Genomic DNA, 24362 nt, shown 5'->3' with positions numbered 1-24362 from the left:
ACTGAGAAGAAGTTATAACCCCTCGCGTCGCTTTTGTGTGTGCGTGTGTACCTACGTTTAAATTTTTTATGAGTTCGTAATAAAGTTTCAACATTTTTCATCATTAAAATAAAATATAAAGCCGAAATTATATTTTATCGTCTTCGCATCATTCTTTTTCCTTAAATACATGGCGCACACACACACTCACACTCGCCACGGCAAAGATACAAAGATACAAAGATACGAAGATACCCAGATACGGATACAAAGTTGAAGTTATGTGTAGCAGCGTCGCCGGCACGGCCATAATAATGAATATATATGGAGAGGGACAAGGAACCGCACTTTAAACGAAGACGGGGCTGCAGCCACGCCAAATACATATAATAAATAAAATAACAAAAAAGATGTGAATAAAATAAAAAATGGTAAGCAGCAGCGAACTCAAGACGACGGCAGAGAAATATTCTTTAATTTAGACCCCGCCCCCTTCGGCCACCATCAGTAAAGTTAAGTAAAGTGAGTGAGAGAAAAGGGGAATAAGAATAAAAATAAAAATACATATAACGACAGCGAAGAACGTAATATAAAATAAATATTTCAAGGAACTCGACTTGGTTGCCGTTGTTCTTGGCACTGTGGCAGCTGTTGTTGTTGCCGCCGATGTTGCGGTTGCTGTTGTTGCTGTAGTAATTTATAATATTCCTTAACGATGTGCAAAGGGCAAAAACTGAGCAAGCTGGCCACAGTGGGTTCAACGGCATGAGAAGTGGATAGAAAATCAACAAACTATATATGCGCTATAGCCGAGTGTCCCAACTATCATATACCCCTTACTTTTACCTAACAATTATAGTCATGTAAGTTTATAGATTACTAAAAGCGTCATGTGTTTATTATAAATGCAAGAGAAGTGTTTCTGAAGATAGTTTGACTTTAAAGAAGGTAAGCGTTTATATGAAAGTGGTTGGCTTTCTTCCCCAACATCCCCACACCTGACGACTCTGCCCGACCTCCAAAGTTACTGTCCACTAGTGACAACATTTGTTTGCCCCCATTCCTGGACTAGCAGCTCCGACATATTTGCCCAACTCGCGCTTTGCTTGGATATCGGACATCGGACATCAATCAGCAGCTTGCCCACAGACAAACGACTTTGGCAAGTTGAGGAGGTGAGGAGGTGGCTGTTTGATTTGCGATATCTCGATTTGCTGGCGAGTAGTGCAAATCTTGCCCACTGTGCGGAGCCTTAATTCATTTTATTCATTTTTATTGTTGCCGTTCTTTATTTTGCTGCTTTCTGTGTGTTTTTTTTAATGCGCAGCTGCTAAGGAAATGATTTTCGAAAATTGAAGTTTATGACGATGAATGGAATAATTTTTTGTATTATTACGCTTATATCTGCTCCCCACACACATCGCGTGTGTAAGTGTTTGAGTGTGAGTGTGAGTGTGAGTGGTTTTGCCACAACCATTTATATTAATATAAATATAAACTCAAGTTGGGCATTGAACCCTGGCCCGGAAAGTTAACAATCGCATTGCATTTAAATGTATATCTACATACATACGTATGTATTTCTTCATCTTGCAGCGACTGACTGCAATTTGGCTTAATTGCGTGCAAGTCGCCGCTGCTATCTCATTATTATCAGACGGCAGTGACGTCGCACGATTAATCAAATCAAACGAAATCGAATCAAAGACGATTTACATGCACATGCACATGCACATGCGAAATGTGAAGTGTGTGTGCTCAGCTCAGCTCAGTTCAGTTCAGCTCAGTCCCACACACATCCCTGTACATCCATATAGCCATATAGCCATATATCCGTATCTGTATCTGTATCTGAATCTCTGCCCCTTCTGCTCCGGCTGAAGTATCCAAGGGTTTGGAGCTATGACAAAGCATTTTTAAGCCATTTGATTGACTGACGTTAAAATATTCACGAGCGGTGCATGCAGTGATTTTAATCGCAAGCTCACCCCATTCCTTCGCCACTCTTCAGTTCTCTATGCAAAAAATAATAATTATTAAAAAACCATATGAACACGAGGCTCTCCGTGTGCGCAGCTTAGCAAAAGAAGCGAAGTGCACGCAGAAAATTAATGTCCCCCATATTGGCTAACAATGCAATGCGGTGGTCCTATAAACCACATACTTTTCGCTTTTCCAGATAGGTTACCAAGTTCAGAAAGTTTCTAATTTAATAGCATACTTTAATAGATAAAAGACAGTAAAGGGTATATGACATTTCGCTCTGTGTAAGAAAAAAATCGAGTGCAGGGACAGATGACGATGTTGCAGTTGCAGTTGCAATGTTGCAGGGGCGCTGCCTTTGGGCCCGGCCTAAGTATCTGTATCTGTGTATATCTGTGTATCTGCATCTGTGAGTCGTGTGCTGTGGGGCATTTGTTGTTGGCAGCGAAGAAGGAAGCGGCGCAGAGGGTGGGGTGGGGGTGGTATTAATGAATTTGATATAATGACATTTTAGATTGCATCTGCATAACATTTAATTGTGTTTGCTTGTTTGGCACCGACAGACACGCGCTTTCCGCCGCGTCATTCCGAAAAGAATGGGCCGAAAGGCGAAAAGCATTGAAACATTGAAATATGGAAATATGGCCAAGGGGAAGCCCCTCTTTACCCCCTTCTCTAGCTTTTCCGAGTGGGTGCAATTCGATCGATTTCGTTCCTAAACTTTTCGCAGTTGCCGTATGCAAACGGCGCGTAATGGGCGCCTCATTAAAGTTTAAGGCGTGCAACAAATGGACAATCATTTTTTGCTCCTGCCCCTGCCCCTGCCCCTTTTCCCCTCTCACCCTGCAACCTTCCTCGTTACTTTTTTTCCGGTGGCATTTCGCTGACTGACTGTTTTCTCCTGCTCAGGGCTCACTCAATTAAAATGTAGAGCCCGCTGCTCGACTGCAATTCCAGTGGCCAGTGCAGTCGCCTCTGCGCTGTTTGTTGCCTAATTTGCCAATTAAGTTAATAGGCATTTATTATTTAGCAATAAAATATGCAAAGCAATTGTTCAAAATGTGGCACACACACACACATCAAGAGCCGGGGGCCAAAGGGGGTGAAACAATAACTCGGCCAACTGTACCGGTGGCCACAATCAACAGAAAACTGCAAACTGAAAACTGAAAACAGAAAACAGAGAACAGCCGCAACAACTGGCATAATAACTTTTGAAATGACAGCGAACAAACAAAAAAATATTGAGAAGCCATAAGGAGTGAGCAGCTGGCCAAGGACGACTTGCGAATACCCTGCACCAGCAAACTCGGCCAAACTTTGCTCTACAAGAGTTACTACAAATAGAGTGTCGCCTGTTCAGAACTCTCGATTCAGGGGAAATATGTAAATGAAAGTAATATTCAACATTTCAGAAGGGAATGAGAAGTTCAGTATATCTTCTAAGCAAATAATGTGTAAGCTCACTTACCCCTTGATGCTGGACACATTTTCGCACAGTGCACATAACTCTTTCCAAGCCTAGTGCCTCTGGTTTCTTCGGTTGCATTTCCAACTTCTGCTTCTGCTTCAGCTTCAACTTCAACTTCGATGCCCCAGCGACTGCGAAAACAGAAAACATAATTTACTTTCGGCTGCATAAACAATGCAATAAAATAAAAGAACCGATGCGAGAGACGCGCGGAGCGGCGGAATAAAATATATGGCATTGGAATAAAATATTTGTAACAATAATAACGCGCAGCCAGAACGAGTTGGGATCTTAGAGCCGGGTAACTTAGAGACAGAGACACGCACACTCAAAACAAATTGGCCGGGACTTGGACCCCAAGAAAACCCAAGGAAACCCAAGAAACGAAGCAAGTCGACGGAATGGAGAGCAGAGGCGGCAACTCTACTCAGTTATTAGGGGCAATCAAAATGAGCAGGAATTCAGAAATTATTATCCATACGCCATCCGCAGTTGGCAGCCGAGAAACGCAGGACATGGCAGTGCACAAAAGGGGGGTCGGGGTCCCAAAGGGGGGTAAAAAAGGGGGTAAAAGGGGGGGTTAAAGGGGGGCTAAGATGGAGCGGAGACAACGACGAGGTTGGTCCGCACGTTTCGATTTTGTGCGATTTGTTTTGCGGATAAAAGTTTCAAATGTATCTGTATCTGCGGCTGCAGTCGTTTCCGTACACGGGAAAAAATTCGATGTTACCTTACTAAATTTTACAACATACTTATATGCTCAAATATATAAAATTTTAAAACTCCCATGAATGGCTTGGTACCAAAAACAGTACCTATCTTTATGATATACATGAATATCTATCTTGATTCCGTGACTATTGAGCAGTGGGTAGATTTTTTGTCAGTGTAGCTGTATCTGCAGCGGTGTTCTGGACCCGCAAAACTTTTCTAGACCAGCTTCGTTACCTTTTTGGCCAAAGTACAGGCGGATTATATACGTGGCACCATAAATTTGGGGGCTGCTTCCCCATTTTCGATTTCTTTTGAGATACATATATTTGATAAATTATTACTTGTGCGCAATTGGTTTGTTATTTTAAATATGTATTTTGGCCGTTTCGCATTTTTATTGCATTTAGTTTTTCGACTGAGTTTTTATTTATGCGCTTATGAAATAAATTACGCATACGCAGGGGCACACACACCACTTTGAGCGAATTCCTCAAATAGTTTTCGCATCATTTTCGGGTGCATTAAATTTTATTTGCAATTTCTTAACGACTTACTTGTACTTGAGGCACTGCTTATATATTATTTATTATGTTTTCCCAATTCGATGCAATGAAAATTATGAGCTCGATTTATTGGCCATTGGATGGGCGAATAACAAAGCAATCTTTATAGTGGGCTGCCTCCAAATTACTTGGAGAGTGGTTGGTGAACGTGAGTGTGTTGAGAATTTTAACACAATGGATAGGTTACAAGGTTAACAAAAGTCTAACAAACTCAAAACTCACGCACTCATCTCTAATAATGTAAAATTTAAACAGATAATTAGCTCCAACTTGCGACAGAATCAAAAGTTTCCATTGGCAACAAGACAAAGTGACTTAACTAAATAAAGATACTTAAGCGGGGCGCAATTGAAAGCGTTAAAATAAATACGAGATGCAAATAAATAATAAGTTAAAAACACTCGGGTAAATATTGTAAATGGCACAGAGCTGGCGAGGTCCCTAGATCCCCAAACCCCCAAACCCCCAACACCGATCTCCGATCCCCGATCTCCGAATCCGTATCTCCATCGCCGCCAGCTATTTGCCTTGTGTCTAGTTTGCCATGGGGTTGATCAAATATTTGCCGCTCTAGCGTTTTAAAACTTAAAATTATTGTCTAAATAGAAACGCGGGTAAATATCAGCATCGCCGCACTGGCTGCGTGTGTATCTTTGTGTTTTGTATTTTGTGTTTTCTGTTTTCCTATTACGACAGCCCAGAGGCCTACAAACTACTTATATTCAGTTAATGTAATGATACCAAATGGCATACAAAAACTGGAAAAAAACGGAAAAAACTGAAAAAACAACCTCTCGCACACGTTCGACCCATTAATAAAATGGCAAAAGTTACGGATTTCGAATTATTATTATAACAATAACATTAATAACGCTATTACTACTACTGCTTGCGACAGTTGAAAGCGGAGCTCGAGACCGGGTATTTGAATTTCTGTTTGTGTCTAGGGGTTGGAAAGCCAATACAAGTCGGAAGATAATTATTATTTATATTTCTAACAAAATGCATAAAGTTTTATGGCTTCTTCCTCCCCACAAGCTCCCCACCCCTTTTGGGCCCCCCACAAACATGGAGCGGAGACAAAGCCGTTGACAAAACTGCGCATAAAACGAAATTACATTCTACCTATAAAGGCGATAAGCAATGGGATGGATGGCAATTTATTTCTATATACACATCTATATAGTTGCGCACATATATATATAATGTATACGAGTGGCTGTATAACTATAGCACAAATATTGCACAATATATTTTATTACGAACACTTTATGGGGCCTTCGCGGTACGCGTTTACGTTATAAAAGAACAAATATGCGACATTGGGAAAGGGGGACTCTGAAATGGTCGATGGTCGGAAAACGGAGAAGTACTGGAAAATACTTCAGGGGACTTGGCCGACAACTGGTACAAATCGTTAACTCAAAACCCGATTTTCACCTGCTAGTTGAAGCGATAACCTAAAGCCATTTAAAATGCGATCGCAAGTGATTTCGATCGAAGTGTAACATTTTGTTGTTCCCATAAGCGGATTAACCATTTCATATTTGCCTCTTTCCGTTTCGATCGGGTTTTGAGGGTCGTAAAACACAGCCCACTCCACGGGGATACATAGACCAAATCTAAGCATATCTGGCCCATCGGCAACGCCCTTAATCAACTAAGTAAGTGATATAAAAAACGCCTCGTAAAGTGCGAGAATGCCGCAACATTGTTGCGGCGGGCGAAGGGAGCAGTGCGAAAAGTTGTGGCTGAAATGGTGAAATGGTAAAATTGTAAAATGACCAAATGGCAAAATGGCAAAATGGCAAAACAGCAAATAACTACCACAATTAACTTGCACCAATTTTTATGTGCACTAGCAGAGGCGCCACACATCCGAAATCCACTCCACTTTGCCTCGACATTTTTTATTGGTTTCTACACTCAGCCAGCGGCAGCGGCCCTATTCAAGTTGCATATAATTAGAATTATTCATTAAAATGTAATAATAATACGAATAAATGCGGCAACATTGTTGCGGCCAAACGGAGACCGCAGAGCAAGAAGTTATTTTACGATGTTGCTGCTGTTCTGTTGCAGGCAACTGGCAACTGGCAACATGCCTCCTGCAACTTTTTATGAGCGCATGCATTTTTACAGCTGGTCCGCTTCTAGCCAGCCAGCTTTTTTATATTAAGAGTAATAAAAGTTAAAATGGCAGAGAGGCAGAGAGACCGGGAGAGAGAGTGAGCTGAATTTATGGTCTTAAAACTAATTTAAATTTTATAAAATTACCGAACACGCATAAACACAATTTTAATGCCGAACGCACGCTGCAACTTCTTCGGGTGTTGCAACAAACTGAACCCGATGAACCCGAGATGCACTTACTGCACACTTAGAGAAATTTACTCTATTTTGGACAGATGCATTGTAAAATAAATATTAATAGAAATAAACTATACTTAGATGTAGTACAGATTATTTACAAAGCATGCATGTGATCTAGTTTACTTTTATTTCATAAGAGGGATTTATTTTATTTCTTACAGTGTACCACTAAGCCGGGGCAGTAAACTGTTGTTGTTGCCGCTTGCTGTAGCTGCTTTTGCTTTTTGTTATTCATATAAATTTTATTCCATGCCATTCCGTTGTTCTGTTTTTGTTTGCAATTTTTTATGGGGCCAGGGCAAGTTTGTTGCTGATTTTTATGTGAGCTGCAGCAAATGGCCGAGAAAGCACAGCGCATCTCATCAGCTGGCTGGCCCACAAGAGCGGCAGCAGAGAGAGCTTAGCTTTTTGGCTAATTGCAGGTGGACTGGTTGGTTGTAGCCCAATGCCCGATTCCCTCTAATTAGCTGGCATATTCGCAATCCATATCCATGCGATACAATTTCGTAAACGGAAGCAATTAACGTGGCCCCACAACGGCTTGTAATTAAAATTATAATAAGATGCCTGGCCAAAGATATAGAAAATAATACATGCGAGAGCGGTACGTGGATGTATGTCGCTGTTGCTGTGCCGACTCAGCAGATACAGATACAGAGACGGAGACACTGAAACTAAAACAGAAACAGCTAAAGACACAGATACAGATACATGTTCGTGGAAGTACATTTATCGAACTGTGCAAGTCAGCAAGTCAGCGAGTCGCTAGACAATTATTTCAAACAAAATAGCGGCGATAAATTTCAATATCTGAGCGGAACACGTTCGTAGAAATGGAGAAATAATAACAATAATAACTAAAAACGACTCCAGACGAACGGCAAAAGCAAATGCGCACCCATCAGATACAAAGATACGCGATGACAGGCGGCGCAAGAAACGTAACAAAACCAGAACTCAGAACTGAGAACACAGAACAAAAAACTAAAAACGCTGTAATTAAATTCGTGAGTCTCTAACTGTTGTTGTCGTTATTAGTATTGCATATTCCATATTCTGTACTCGGGGAACAAATGAGCAAATACTGATCAGAGATGAGCGCGTGACAAAGTTGTATCCATATCTTATATTAGAATACTAAAGAGATCATCATGACTGAAAGCCTATGTTCCTTTTGTTAAATGTGGGAATTCTTTTCATATTCTTAATACAACCAAATAATGATTGAAACCAACTCCATCGTCAAGTATCTAAACAGCTGGCTCCCACACGCGAGTACAGATGGAGATAGCTCGTTGCATTTAACTAAGTGCTGCGCTTCTTATTTAATTTTATTTCCACTTGTAAGACAACAAACTAAAGTAGGCTAATTGTTTTTGTTGTAGGAGCTGCGGCACAAGTATCTGAAAGATACGAAAATAACAAAAGACCCCCACAATAGCGCGGAGAAAGAAAAACAAACTCGTACTCAAGAAAAAAAAAAAAAGTAGAGAAATAGACGGAAAGGAAAGCCTGTTCTTTGCTCATTTATTTGCTTCATTTCTGTCTCTGTATCTGTATCTGTATCTGTATCTGTATCTGTAGCTGTATATGTATCTGTATCTGGATTCATTATGGTTATTATTATATGATGTTGCCGTTGCCGCTGCTTTCTTAGAAATAATGTACAACGAAAATTAATATTATGCAGCATGTTGCGCGATGCAAAGATACAGCGATACAAAGATACACAGATACTGCTATACAGCTACACAGCTAGAGATACATTTGGCGTAATTAATGTCGGGAAATGCAGACGAGCCGGGCCATAAAAACTACATCGAAGAGCCGAAAAGGGGGCGGGGTTATGGGGGCAGCGGCATCAAGAGAAATTGTTGTAATATTTAATTGAATTTTTCCAAGTCAGCTTTATCCGCTTCATTTGCCGCCTCTCCGCCGCTTTCCCAGTGAGTCATTAGAAAACATAAAATTTAATAAAAATCATAAGTGCTCGACGGCGGCGGTGGCGGTGGCGTCAATTTGATGTTCAACTCCAGAGGCCATGGGATCTAGTGTGTGGATTGTGGATTGCAGAGCGGAGACCATGTGTTGTAATTTATAAAATGCATCTCGATGCAATTAAGTAAAGCATAAAAGTAAATTACAAACAAATGCGGAAGATGCAGTGCGCCCAATGCGGCCCAAAAGCCAAAAGTATTTATAAGTTGATTTTGATATTAAAAAATAACTCTGCCCCAAGAGAGAACGCTATAGTCGAGTTCCCCGACTATCTGATACCCGTTACTCAGCTAGTAGAAGTGCGAAGGAGAGTCTTCAACACTGACAGTTTTTGGCGGTTTGTGGGCGTTAGAGTGGGCGTGGCAAAAAGTTTTTTGGCAAATCGATAGAAATTTAGAAGACTAATACAAAAATGAAAAAATATCTAAACATTTTTCAAAAGTGTGGGCGTGGCAGTTTTGGGCGGTTTGTGGGCGTTAGAGTGGGCGTGGTAACATGAATCGACAAACTTGCGCTGCTTCTATGTCTCTGGAGTCTGTATGCTTAATCTCAACTTTCTAGCTTTTGTAGTTCCTGAGATCTCGACGTTCATACGGACGGACAGACGGACAGACGGACAGACGGACGGACAGACGGACGGACAGACGGACATGGCCAGATCGACTCGGCTATTGATCCTGATCATGAATATATATACTTTATATGGTCGGAAACGCTTACTTCTGCCTGTTACATACTTTTCAACGAATCTAGTATACCCTTTTACTCTACGAGTAACGGGTATAATAACTCTGCCCGCTCGTTCGGCTGGGAAATGATTTACAAATTAAGGCAGCTGGCTTAGGGAGTGGACGGCCATAGGGCCTATGCCCTATACAGATCCGCCAGGCAGACACAGGCGGCATCTTTATTATTTTTAGATAAATATCTTTCGATTTCGCCCCAGCTGCACTTCCTCTTTGCGCTGCCTCCCGACTCAATTATTTATTTACTTTACGTTTAATACAATTTTAATGCGCGCGAAACCCTTTTTGGCACACACTGCACAACACAGAGCAACAACTCATCTGGCACTCGATTTATTCCCGCCCGATCCAGATACGCGTACGTACATATAGTACATAGCGATTTAGATAGGAATGATGCGAACAGGGGCTGCGATGCTGCACCTCATCATCAATTAGATGTGCCACGAGCTGTGGCAGCGTTTGAAGTTGGCATCGCGATGCTGATGGGAAATTAAGAGTGCAGCTCCTAGAAGGTGCAAAGATGGAGAAATAATGCGGATAATTCGCCAGCAGATCCGTCAGACGGCGATGGCGAATGGCAACAGGCATGCGGTCTAATCGAAATACTGAAATACTCATATGAACTCTTTTCATTATGCCACTGGACTTGCAGCAGAAGACATGAAAGGTCCAGCAACTATTGCACTAATTTAATATACGTCGCTTTTCTCGAATGAAAAAAAAAACCTATTTGGTTTGGGAAATTTCCCCTCTAATGGTAAATACTTTATCGGAGTAATGGCCTTTCCTCGCTGCCCACATACATTTGACATCAAATATGCAGCTGGAAAAATGCAACTAAACTAAAGCAAATTAGGCGAAGCGCACATATTTGATTTAGTTACTTGCATTTCATATGCGCCGGCCCCCAATCGCCAAGGCCGTAAAAGCCCATAAATGTCAGGCCACGTCAGAGATTCGCCTGGAATTGTTAGATAAGGGGGGGGCTATTGGGGGTTGTGGGGAAGTTTTTGGGGCGTAGGGGTGTGGGGGTGTGGGGGTGTAGGGGGATTTCTCTGCCGGCTCGTCGACAAGTTGAAATGTCGAAAGCAATTAAAAATGTAGAAAATTCAATCGGAAAAATCTAATTCGATTTCTATGCCGCGTTTTTGCCATTGCCTCGTAGTCGCTTGCTTTTGCAACTTGCTGGAATGTGAATGTTCAGCACTCCGGCTCAGCACACAGATACACACACACACACACACACCCACACACACCCATAGACACAGTGATGGATAGAGGGGCAATAACTGACATTCTGTGTAGGCCAAGAAAAAATATGGATTCAGCCCGCCCGGTCAAGAACGGCTCGAAAAAGAGCACACTTTGCTGGTCAGGTTTAGAAAAATACTAATGAAATTATATGCCAGCGGATGGCATATATCCTGCTCTCGACGCAGGACAAAGAGTATAAGCCAATAATAGAATTTTGCAACGGGGAAATGGAAATTCTTTCCGCCTCTCCAGACGTTTTATTTCGAATATGACGAGCTGATCTTGGACTCAGTCTGGACTACTTCCGATCGATTGGGCCTAAGAACTAACTACTTAATTAACTAACTTAATTCGGTTCATTAACAACAATATTTTGTGTATAGAATTCGACAAAGTTATGCAAAATAATGCCTGTGAATTTTGGAGCTTTTGTTTGGGGATCTTCTGTTTCCCTGCACCTTTAAGTCGGGAAAGTTGAGAGGGCATGTTTTATGGCCTCGAATGCGTTTCATTAACACGTTAGCAAAAGGTGCGTAGCAATCCTCTCCTCCTACAGGAACCTCCCACACCCATCAAATCCTTTGGCCACCCGAACTCATTCCACAGCCTATGTGATTTAGCTTTACAAATGAATGCGTCTGGCTAGTGCGAGAAGTTGGAAAGGCCCGCTGGAAAGTGGGTGTTGTGGGGGCTTCTCCTCCAGTCTGGTCAAAGGAAAAAAGACCAACGAACACAAAACGTTACGCCTGTTATTGGCAACTTCTGTATCTGCAATAGTGTGTGTGTGCGTGCGTGTGTGTGTGTGCTAGCCATCCGCCCTCACACGCACACCACTCAGTGTAGGCTATTTGAACATGGCCAACAGGCATTGCCAGGTCCTGGATTCTCCATGGCTTCTCTTCTCTTCTCCTGCGCCTTTTGCCAAATGCCTCGAGTTGCACATGCACCTAATGCACACACACACCCACACCCACACACACGCATGCGAAAAGGGGCGAAGGGGGTGGCCAAAGGGAGTGGGCGGTTTAGGAGCCATCGCCTAACCAAATCGAGCCGTGTGTCTGCTGCGGTCGCCGGCAGCAACGCGTTGTCGGCGCTGCGTTTTCTATATACAGTGAGGACCCAGCTTAACAAACCCCTAGCTGCCCCAAAAATAAAATCTTTTAAAAATATTTTATAAAAGAAAAAACCAATTAATTGGTAAACTACGGTCATTGATAATAGCCTTGAACAAGTGTTGAAGTATTTTGTAGTAACGCTTTTAAATTTAATCCTTTCTTGCTGTTCATCACAACGGTTACCACTGTACATATATTTGATAGCGCACACGTTAGGAAAATGCATTTATCTCGGCCTATTGCCTGGGCACGAATTTGCAACTTCAGCCGAGGGAGAGAGTTGGGTTCTGTCTCGTTTTTGGCAGGCGCGCAACGAAAAATTCCGGTGATTCCCCTCTCCAAAGGGGGCGAATATCTGGGGGCGGGCCTGGAGCTCAAGCCGCAGTTGTCCATAGACTATAGTCTGGAGTATATAGTAAAGCAGCGACTGCAGCAACGGCAATTTGGTCGCATTGCGTATACGCAACGTGGAATGCGTACACATACGCACACACACAAGCACTAGCACACTTGGATACACGAAATTCGCGCCCCAAAATAGGCAGCCATATTTTTCCATTATTAAAATGCTTTTCCTCGTTTCCCTTTATCGTTACAGGTAAGTTCCTGCGGTGACTTTCCCCTGGGCCGCGTAAGTACATAACATTTGTATTAATAATCCCCAATTGCCGACAACTCCGCACACCTCACAACTAAAATTCTGACGTGCAAATTGGTTAGGTTAAATACGGGTTTTCTGAGGAAAAAATCGGGGAAAAAACAAGAAAGAGAAAAATCCCGAAAGGGAGGGGAGCCAATTAAACTCTGAGCAAAGGGCTATGTGAAGTGCAAATTAATGAACAGCGGCGCCAAGAAGCAGGAATAATAATAACAAATCACCGACTGAGGTCGATAGTAAATGCAATAAACTGCACACAACCTAATTCCCCCTCCGATTCCCTCTGACCCTGCCTGTGTGCCATGTCCATATGCAAATGATTTCAATGGAAGCCCAACACAGTCAACGCTGCCCTTTGTCCGCAACTATAACTACATCTACAGCTGCAGAAAACTAATAACAAATTACAACAAGCGGCGCGGCGGAAAAGCCAACTGAAATCGGGAAAATGGGACTAGTTTCCGGAAACGAGGCTTGGAATGCCCTTAAAAAAAAGTATATATAATACTAGAACTTAATACCACTTTTACTAAATATACAAAAAATATAAATATAGAATATACGAATGCAGTAAACATTTTGTATTCAGCTAAAGCTAGATAAGACCGAATTCCCAATGCCCTGGCAATGACTGTCCACTTCCCAAACCCCCTACCCTTTCCCGTCCCCTTCAGTTTCTGATCCACTGCAAACAGGAAAATAATTATACCCTCTCTCAATAGTTGAGCTCAAAGTGGAAATGCCAAGTTGTGGCAGGGGTGAAAAAGAATTAATTCATTTCCGCTGCATGATTATGCACCAAAACTCTAAGAAATCTATGTGTAATTTGCGTTATTTTGCTACTCCACATTCTGCACTCGCACTGAAAGAAGTTACCACGTGTAATTAGGTGGGCGGGGGATTTTTAGCCATTGGTTAGGGGTGTGAAATATGTAAAATATGTAAAATATGAGAAGTGGAAATCGCAAATAAGCCAGCGCCGAGTTGACAGAGATACTCGTGCTCGGGGGGGTTCTGGTTATGTTTCTGTTTCTGGAAAAAGGGTTGGGGGGTTGGACAACCCCTGAAAAACCGCCACACGACGGGGATCAAAAGCCCTCGGGGCTGCTCTTTGAGCTTTGGTATTAGGAATATTTGGAACAGCCACACTCGAAGCGACACCGAAAAATATGAGTATGAAAAATGTACGATACTAAATTGGAAATTTCAAAAATAAAACCCAGTTGCTTTCATACATTTTGTTTTATTTAAGTTTACACTCTATGTGGCATGCATAGAAAATCAAGAGATTATTTTCTTTAAAATATATCTTTTTTTTTTTTGGTGTAGCGAAAGAATAAAATATTTCAATATAGTAATCGAGAGCAAAACAAAAGCGGCTGACTCCTCACAGATGGCTAAAAGAGATGGTTGGTGCGATATCAATGGTGGTTGTACTTGTGAATTTATTATGTGTAATATTTAAATGCAACTCGCATTCACAATCATCAAAAGCAACCCGATCTGATCCTCCACTTTTGCTGTGGTCTGGATATTCCGGCAGTTGGGCACATACATTTCTGCCACATGTGTCCACTCCTCTATTTTTATTTAATTGTTTTTGCTTGATGCGAGACTTTAAAATGCCAGTCTGCCAAAGAGTGGGAAGTTTACAACTTTTTAGCTAAATTGTCTTCTGTCAGCTCATAAAAATCCCTCGATGACCTTCGCTGAACCTATGAGCTCATGAAGTGCATTGCCGCCCATGTATTCTTGCCAACTCACCATTTGCCACCCACGGCGACCATAATTCAAAAGCAAAACTTTTGCAAATATAATAACTCAACTTGGAAAAATAACTGAGCACTACATGCGTTTTGGCTACGCACTTGGAAACACCCTAAGCAATTTAAAGTCCTAATGTTTCGCTTAGAAAAAACACTTTTAGGCAATATATGTAATTTTATCATACATGTTTTGTTAGGGTATCTCAAACAATCAGTAACGAGCAGTCAAGTGTACCAATAATAATTCGTGCATCTAAATTGCAACTTTTCGCCAAACTTTCTCGCACACTGTCCCCTGGACACCGTCGCCCACTCCAACGCCAAGAAAAAAAAAATCGCATAAATATAAAAACGCGTTCCCATAAATACAAAGGTTTCAGCAACTCACGCAAAAGCCATTTTACACAGCAGATTCTAAGAAAATAAATGGCAAGGAGCCGCGAGTGCACCTGCAAGTAAAAGTGGCAGTCAAAGTCGGATAAAATCGATACCCACACAAACAGGAGCTGCCGAAAAAACGCAGCAGTATGAGGCGCTGCATCCTTGTGTATACGTGCACATGCATCCTGCACCCCTGCCCAATTCTTTTGGGCAATGCATTTTTACGCCAACCCCTTGGAAGTGCGAGTTTTTTCGTACCCCGCCAAGCGGCCGCTGCATCTCGCAAAAATGCAACCGAATGCACAGACTGCGCCGGGAACAGGCGCCCAGAAATCGCAGAACGACGACGGCGGACTCAGCTGCACTGCCGCTGCATCTTCAGGTCGCAAGTTGCCAGTTGCCAGTACCAAGTTCCAAGTTCCAAGTACAAGCAAAAGCACAAGTACGACAGCAAGTACAAGTACAAGTCGAAGTCGCAGTCGAAGTGCCAGGCCACGAAGATGTGCGCCAGCCAGCCAAAAAGGCGGAGAAAAGCGCGCGCAAAATTCGCGTCGCCTCTTTGTGCTTGTGCTTGTGTGTGTGTGCCCCAAGTTTGGGGCAACTTTTCTGACTGAATGCCCTTTGCAAAGAGGGGGGGTGAAACGAAGGCGCTGAGGCTCTCTGACGCACTTGCAACGCACAAAGAAATGGGGGGAAAGGCAAGAACTTGCAACGGGCTTGGTTTCACTTTCTACGAGTTCTTTAAGTGAAAACATGAAGAATGGGAACGCTTATTAACTTATTTTTGAAAAAGGTTATTAAGTTCCCGATTTCCTTTAAATTCACTTTCTAAAGTGTCTACAGGATTCAATTAACCTCCCCAAAAATGGAATTCATGCATTTTTAAAAGAAAGTAACCCGCCCCATTAGGTCACGAAATTAACCGAGAAAGCAATTTAATCTACGAACTTAAAAGTGCCACCGCGGGGAAATGGAAATGTGGAAATGGAAATGTCGAAATGTGAAAATGTGGAAATCCAGCAAGCAGTCACTTGACTTGCCCCCTCCACAAATTACTGCCCCATTCGTTCGTGTTGCATGTCGTGTTCGTGCTGTTGTCCTGTGCAAATAATCAATAAATCTAATTCAATTATTATTATAATTATATTTTGAACATTCATAGACATTTGTATAAGGCTGACTAAGCATTTTCTTGGTAAATAACATATAATATTATTATGTGCCATAACGTGCGTACGCCACACACACCCTCGCACACCACTGCCCAATATATGTGCATGTGTAATGGCTGAGAGTGGCACCCTCGTTAATTATTCAAAAGCCAAGCACCCACAACAGACCCACTAATGGTATAGTATATGCCGATGGTATGGAACCCCTCTCTATATATGTATGTAGGTCCCCCTTGGTCTATTGTGCGACCCAATAGATGTGCAGATAGCGAGCGTGTATTGGGAGGAAAATTCATTAGTCTGCATAATGAATAAACATAAAGACAAATAAAATTATTCCAATTAAAATAAATTGCGCACCAATATTAAAATAAATTTGCGTCCAAGGCAGGCCACACCCCAAAGCCACCCACTTCGAATGTAATTAAGGGCAGTGTGTGCGAGTCACAGTCCCAATTCAATAGATCGAACTATATTCAGAGGAGCTTCCCCCACCTCAAACTCAGTTAATATGAGTGAACATTGTACTGCTTTGTATATGACATGACTCGAGTTTGACCAATTCGGATGCACAAGTTGTCTGGCAGCTTATAAGTCATGGACTCCACTTACGAGACGAGACGAATGTATTTATTAGTTTAATCTGAATACTGTTTTTCAAAACTGTAACAAACAGCATTTGACATTAGGCGCCATAAATCCCAATGAAATGTAGAAGAGCTGAAAGTATATCGAAGACGTTTAAGTGCTTTTGCTGTGGCTCTTGCCCATCGCAGAAGTAAGAGGCTGGGGCACATAGTTGGATGTAACTTTGTGGCAGCTGCACCTGCCCCACAACCAGACCATCTCGACCAGCTCGTGTCGGCCCCCCAAGACAATTAAACTTTTACAATGCAGTGCGGAGGCAGCTTATGGCCTTTCCACTTCTAATGTTGCAACTATAAAACATACTTTGTTGCTGAATTATATTTAATCAATTTTTATTGCACGCCGACTTCATTAAAGTATAAAAACATTTCAAGTGTGTGTGTGTGCTGCACTCACAGCACTTGCAACAAAATACCCGCACGGCATTGTAAACTCGAGCAACTGGCCGGTTGGTCGGAGGAGGAGAACGAGAAGTAGATGTAGAAGACAGCCACATCGTCGTTTTCATTTGGCGTCTTAGTGGCCATAAAAGCATTTCTAGCTTGTTTAATGTTTATTTTATAGTTTAAGTTTGCATTTATTTGGTCTTTTAGTTTTTATTTGTTGCCGCTGCAGTGCAGTCGCACTGAATGGCAAAAACAAAGGCAAGCCGAGAACGAGAACGAAATAGCACTTGGTAAGCAATAAGTGATGGAAGTTTAGATAATAGCTGGCACTATAGGTTCTTAAAGGCCTGATAGTGTAGATAAACAAATAATTCATTAACTAAGGGAGCAAAATGATTGATTTACTTATGGCTCTTTAAGATACCAACTAATCCTGTGACCATTTCATCTTATTAGCTTGCTGGCCAACTTCCCCTTGAGCACTTAGCACTTAGCACTTGGAAAAGCAAGAGCAAGTGCAACAATTTAAGAAAATGTCGGGGTGGATTCATCGGAATCAATGCGCTGCGTGGGCAGAATGACTTTGCCTATGGCTGGCAATTAACTATTTGCCTTTGAAACAAATCAACGGAAGCACTTTATTTGCTCAGCCCTAATTACAACAAACAATTACACCGAATGGCCGGGGAAAACACACGGAAAAATTGGAAGAAAAGCCAACCCTCTAAAAAAGGCGAACAGACAAACTGCATGGTTGGGCCATAATAACAATAACCCACGGAAACGACGAAAAAAAGCATAAAAATCAACCAAAATGCCGGCATTTAGTTTAAATACGGGGACAATGCACACAGCCACAAATTGAGACTCATTTACAATAAACATTATACACATATTTGAGTTAATTATATTGCAAGAACAACAAACACAAACGCTGGTGCGGCCAAATGACAATCAACAATCATAAAAAATCAACTAAGAAACACAAATAGAAAACAGCGGAAAACTTTATTTACAGGCGATTTTTACCTCGATTTTTAGCTTGTTCTAGATAGTGAAAAAAACTGGGCACCACTCGCCTGCACAAATTACAATAAATTATTAAACATGCCACACGCTTATGTGATTGCAGTTATTTATATTTGGAATTCGAGGTGGACACGTGAAGTAAACTTATTTGGGTTCAAGTCACGAGCACTAAAAAGAGTTTTTTTTAATTTATTAAATAAAAGGCAAAACATATATTATAAGCTCTAAGTATAAGTATAAGTATAAGTATAAGTAAGTATAAGTATAAGTTTTCCAGGTTTCATCACGTTGTCACCACCAATTTGTACTACAACTGCTTGCCTCACTTTGGTATTTGTTTTTGCCATTTTTTATCGTGGCATTCGTTTCGTTACTGTGCTGTTGTTTTATCAAGTCACATTTAATATTGTATTTACCCTGTCTGGGCTTTTGGTAGCAACGCGGCTCATTTGGCTTAAATATCTCGTGTCAAGCTGACATTTGACATAAATTTTATGTTTGCATTTAAATATACACATATTGAAGGCGGGCAGACAGCACCGAAGCCCATGGTCCGCAAATGCAGCCAAGTCAGCCTATTGAAATATAATAAATAAGTGAAATATGTTTTAGCCTCATGGAAATCTTAAAGAGCATCCCCTCGCGCCGCAAAATGTGTGCCAAAATTTAATTTCCCCAGCTCGTCAGAGAACGCATACAAAACGATAGCAACTTTCTCCTGAGGTTGGGCAAAACTGAGACAGACTGGGTGCGAAATAAAGAAGAAACGATGGAAGGGCAGAAGGGCAGAAGGGCGGCGACGAGTCCATGGCTGCATATAAATTATTAGCAGTCATAAATATGCCATAATGTCATTTATTATATACGTTTTCATTTTATTTTTTGTCGCGCTCGCGCTCGTCTCTGCATTTTCCTTGCGCGCTCGCATGGGGAAAAGGCGAAAACTTTTATTGCCAAGTTTAATGAAAAATTATAAAAGGCGTCGCAGGCGCAGTTGGGAAAACTCATAGTTCACCTTCACCACCCGTCTAGTCCCCCCCTTCCCCCTTCCCCCTTTTGTAGTGGGGTATTATTTAAATTATAAATTATTGAATATTTTCCGCCTCGCAATTTGGCAAGTCGCAATTGCAGGGCCTTTGGCCCAGGGTTCTGCGTCAAGCGCGGGAATCATTATATTTTATATTACGTATATAAATATTAGATGATGGCAACGTCGGCAATTTTTCACCGCGCCCAGTCAGCCAGGACTTTTTCGCGTCCAGGAATCAGGACTTTGGCATTCGGTTTGTACCTCAAGTGGGTTGGCTCGTAATTTTTTGATCAGTACTTTGATAAGAGGGATATGAAATATTGGTTGTATCTCATATCTCTCCCTGAAATCTATATTACAAGTTTTTAATTTCATTAGTGGTTATTATCACTCTTGATCCGGTTAAGAAATATGCAGAGATTTGTGAGAGGATAAATCTTCCCTTTGAACGCATTGTATTGTATTCATTGTTTGGTGTTAAGCCTACTTAACCCACAGCTCTAATAGATTTTTTCATCTAATTCATGTGCGTGCACAGAAATATTAATTCCCAGATGAGACAGATTCATTTGCAATCATGAGTCACCGATCAGCTGTTCTTTACAAGTGGAGTATAGTACTTGAAAATGCAAGGGTATAGGTTATTCTTTGTTCTCGCGCGATCCCAATTTTTTCACATTTTTATTTTCATTTTTTTCATATTTAAATAATAGATTAAGCCGGGCAGGAGAGCCCGTCGACGGGGTGGAAGATTTGGGAAAACGGTGGCGCGGTAGTAAGTATCTGTATAATCAGGGGTTGATTTCTGTTTTTATGTATTTGCATTATTAATAAATTCCTTGCCCGTGCATTTGGTCATAATTTTTTCGCCGGCTGCTTCCCCATTTCGTTTCGTTTCTGTTCGTTTCGTTTACTTATTGTTTGCATGTATTTTTGTATTTTTATATTTATTTTATAAATTGCATAAATTGATGAAACATGAGGGGTGGCAGGCGCGATGCGCGGCTTTGTCTGACTGCCCTTGGTTCTTTGGCCGTGTTTTGTTTGGTCACTCAAGTTTTTCACTTTTAATTAAAAAGCAATGGCGCTGTGTCTTTGTTTGCGGTAGTTGTAGCCAGCCGAAAGTGGAAATTGACATAAATTGATTTTATCGCAGCAGATTTAATGACAACGAAAGCCAACAACAAGTCACCCCCCTCCCCCCGCGCAATGCAATTTTTGTAATGAAAATGTTTAAACGCATAAAAATCGCCATCGCCCAGGACCAAGGATTTTTATGCACTGCTGTCGCATTTTCGCGCTTACATTGTAAACTGGCTGACAGGCAGAGAGACGGGGGGTTTTTCGGGTGGGGGCTCTGGGCAGGACCAGGACCAGTACCAGTACCAAGACCAGGACGAGGCCTGAGTCATGCCCGGCCCGGCCACATGGGCTTGTCCAGGAAGGAGTCCTCGAAAGTAAGACCCAGCACGGCGGGAAGACTCCGCCACTTGTACTGTACGTGGGCACTCGGCAAAAACGCAAATATTTTATTACGCTTCAGACCTGAGTAGTTGCGTTGTAAATTCTGCAGTTTTACGGTGCTCGAGTTCTGCTCACCGCTCCACTGAGAAATAAAATGGCACACAATGCCGATAAGGCGCCCAAACGCAGAACGCAGACTATGGGATATAAACTATAATGTTGCATACTCTCAGACACCTTCACAAGTGATTTAAGGGAAATCTTTATGCCTTAGATGTTTTTGACCAACTAAGCCACATTTTTTCTCCGTGCAAAGTCCTGCTCCGTTTGTCAGTCGAAGTGCGGCACATGACCATGCACACATGTGCGGTGGCAACGAAATGCCCACCTCTCTGAAAACTTGGGAGCCTTCGAATCCTACATTTAATTAGATTGCAGCCTAATCCAAGTGCTTTCATTTGTTTGGCCATCCCAGGTGGCCCTCGAGTGCGGCCTCGAAGAAGACGACTTCGAGCAGCTATATTGATTTAATTAAACACGAAATAACATAGTTGCAGAGTAGCGAGAGGAGTTATGGCCGGCTAGTCGCATTAAATTGCATAATCAGGCAAGAAATGTGTGCAGAAATCTGCATTAAATCGGGCTTAAACACACATAGATTTACATCAATTTTTGGTCGTGGCAACCATCGACACGTGCGGGGGCATAAATATTGAAGACATTTTAAAATTTAATACGCCACTTAGGCACGAATTAGCATACAAAGTGAATTAATTACGAGCGTTATACAATTAAGTAAATTTCATTATATTGAATTTTTAAATTTGTTTCCCCACACACACACGTTGGCCCACGGATACACACACACACACACAGTGTCACCCAGGCAAAGTGAATGTAATTAGAAACACAAATATAATTACGGACAACACACTCACTCACACAGCGGCGGAGAAAAGGTGAGCAGTTGTACTAGTAGATATATGCCATATAGCATGCCACATTCGGTGCTCGGTACTCGGTAATCGGTATTCGGTACTCAGATGTCCGGCGATTCAGAGCTCGGAACACGGAAAGCTCATTATGAAATGCCACGGGCGAGATGGAGGAGACACCGTTTATAAGAGCGATGAATGGGAATGTTTTGAGCGGTCCGGTCAAGTAGAATCAATAAATTAAACAATGAGTGAGTTTTAATAATTGATTCCCGATTGCATTGACGGCCGATTCGGGTACAGTACGCATTGAATCACTTTGCATGCTGAAACTGATTATTATTGCAAACACATCTTAAAGGACAAATTCAGAAATTCTATTATGTTCATAGCTGCATTTGCAAATTCAGTGGCAGAGAGTTAATAAATTAGTGATTTCCAAACAGTTTGATTTCCCTCTATCAGATTGGCCCAAAAATATATTTTAAATCTGAAGATTTATTAGCTTGCTCTGATCTCTGAGTTCTTAACCCGTTCCTCTTAGGCGGCTTTCACTGTAAGCAATCTGCACTCCCGCGATTCGCCTGCCCGTCCCCAAGGATTTGCTCGTCCCATCGCTCGACCTTCTTTATTATTAAAATACAATTTTTATTTTTAAATACTTCAATTTCTGGTCTGTTTCTGCCATTCTCCTTGTCCCTGTCCCTCTCCTTGTTCTCTGTCTCTTTCCTTCGCGGTACTTCGCCACCTTAACCCCCGAATGGCCCACTGGTTTGACTTTAGTCCTTTGGCGCCTTCCACTGACCTTTCGCTTTTCTCTGCGCACCGAGCTCAATTATAATTTATTATTTTCCCTTTTTTGTAGTAGTATTAATAATATGAAGATGAGGCGGCGGCCAGCAACATCCGGCCCTTTCCTATTTCTTTCTTTTTATATAATTTTACAGCCTGCCGGCCACGCCCACATAAATTATGCCTTGTGTAATAATTAATATGCCGTCACTTTGTAGACCCCTCCCTCCCCGCACGTCTCACATTTTGCACTTTTTCCTTGGCCTTTCTCTGGATATAATTGTATTTATTTTACATTTAAGCGCATTTTAAGTCGCGAGTAAGTAGGCGGCAGCTGCGGGGGGAGTGGGCAATTTAAATGACAAAATTATATATTTAGTGGCTCGGCAACCTTCTTTCAGATGGGCAAAGACCCCCGCCTCTTCCCTTGCCCCTTTCACCCTACTGTCTCTGGCTTTTCTCCATCGCCGTCTCTCTGTATTGTAAATGTAATCAAAAATATCGATCGGTTTTATGCAAATTGACTGCGCTGCCCCTCGCGGTCCCCTTGGCCCCTTCTACTCAGTGTACGAATTTCTTTTTGTTCTATTTCTATTTATGCCGTAATTTAGCAAGAAAATGGCGGCGAAATCATAAAATTACATTATAATAAAAAATACTTATTATGCTGGCGTCAGTTGGTCGCACCCCAAAAGTCTCCCCCTTCAATTAAATTGCATTTCCTTTCCTTTCGATTCCTTTGGCTTTTTGTCTTTTGTTTTTTCTGTTTTTTGTTTCGCTGCTGAATTTATACATTTATACATTTTCCTCTCCCTGTGGCTTTGTTTCGCTGCGTTTTTCTTGCTTTTGCTGCAATTTCTAGTTGATTGGAATTCAATTAATTTTATTTGCTTTACTCTGCAATTTCCTTTGCATTTTTTATTGTCCCCGTATTTATTGGCACACACCGCAGCGAGCAGAAGGAAACGCGATGTGAAAATGGTGGGGGTTTTCCGGGGCGCTCTTGCTGTTGCTGTTGTTGTTGGTGTTGGTGGTGGAAAAGAAAGAAAAGCCACAGCAAGTCCGCAACTAAGCTGGGGACGTAACAACAAAACTGCAGTTTAATGGAGATTTCCTTTCTTCAGCAAATACCCTGAGCTCATTGATTTCGAGTCCTGCCTTGCAAAATTTGCTTAATATAATTTTAAATTATATATTTTTGATAGTAAAAAAACAATCATGGGAAACGAATTTTACTTAATGAATGCCAGACATTAGTAATATAATTACAGCCACACTTAAAATGACTCCAATGACTTAATAGATATTACTATCAGAAATATCCAAAACTACACAGGTTGTATTTTCATTTTAGCAAAAAATATGACTTTTGAAATCGTAGGGCACTTGCAACTTCGGCGTGCCACCCAACCACCCTTTGTTGCCCTGTTCTTGTTTTACTTTTGCTTTGCATTTGGCGCCAATTTAGTAAATAATAAAAATGGCAGTCAGAGCTTGCACTTCGCACTTAGCGGCGGACCCATGGCCACGCCCCCTCCTCCAGAGCCGCCCCCTATTGTTGCTGGTTGCTTTATTGTTGCTGTTGTTATTGTTGTTCTTGTTGTTGGCTCGGGTGTTTTTGTGGTCGCCGGTCGTCATTGCGGACACTTTGTGGGCTTGTGGCCTTTTGTTTGCTCCTCGTTGACTTATTGCCCGACTGCATTAGTTGTGACCCACGACGACCAGGACAACCAGGACACCCAGGACAACCAGGACAAACAGGACAGCGGAGAAGCGGCCAAGCAGGAGCTCTGATTTCCAGCCAGGCTCAGCTCAACGCGGCGTATACGTAATCTGCATTGCACCTGGCCGGCTTGCGGTATTTAATTGTATTTCATTAATAACAATTTGTGTAATGAA

At 41.9% G+C, this 24362-nt stretch overlaps 2 protein-coding genes across 5 annotated transcripts in view; one reads left to right on the top strand and one right to left on the bottom strand.

The window, feature by feature from the left end:
- LOC120449718 (protein bric-a-brac 1) overlaps nt 1–24362 on the top strand; it is a 58158-nt gene that overhangs the window by 10786 nt on the left and 23010 nt on the right. The gene's annotated exons all lie outside the window — the stretch shown is intronic.
- The window catches only part of LOC120449721 (JNK-interacting protein 1), a 147401-nt gene that overhangs the window by 102191 nt on the left and 20848 nt on the right, over nt 1–24362 (bottom strand). The window contains exon 2 of the mRNA XM_039632350.2: nt 3434–3564. The gene's annotated coding sequence lies outside the window, so the exon portion shown is untranslated. The remainder of the gene's footprint in view (nt 1–3433; nt 3565–24362) is intronic.

Source organism: Drosophila santomea, chromosome 3L (assembly GCF_016746245.2).
Source record: "Drosophila santomea strain STO CAGO 1482 chromosome 3L, Prin_Dsan_1.1, whole genome shotgun sequence".
Taxonomy (NCBI): Eukaryota; Metazoa; Arthropoda; class Insecta; order Diptera; family Drosophilidae; genus Drosophila; species Drosophila santomea.
The sequence above is the reverse complement of the archived record's forward strand: the minus strand, read 5'-3'. Positions and strand labels throughout refer to the sequence as shown.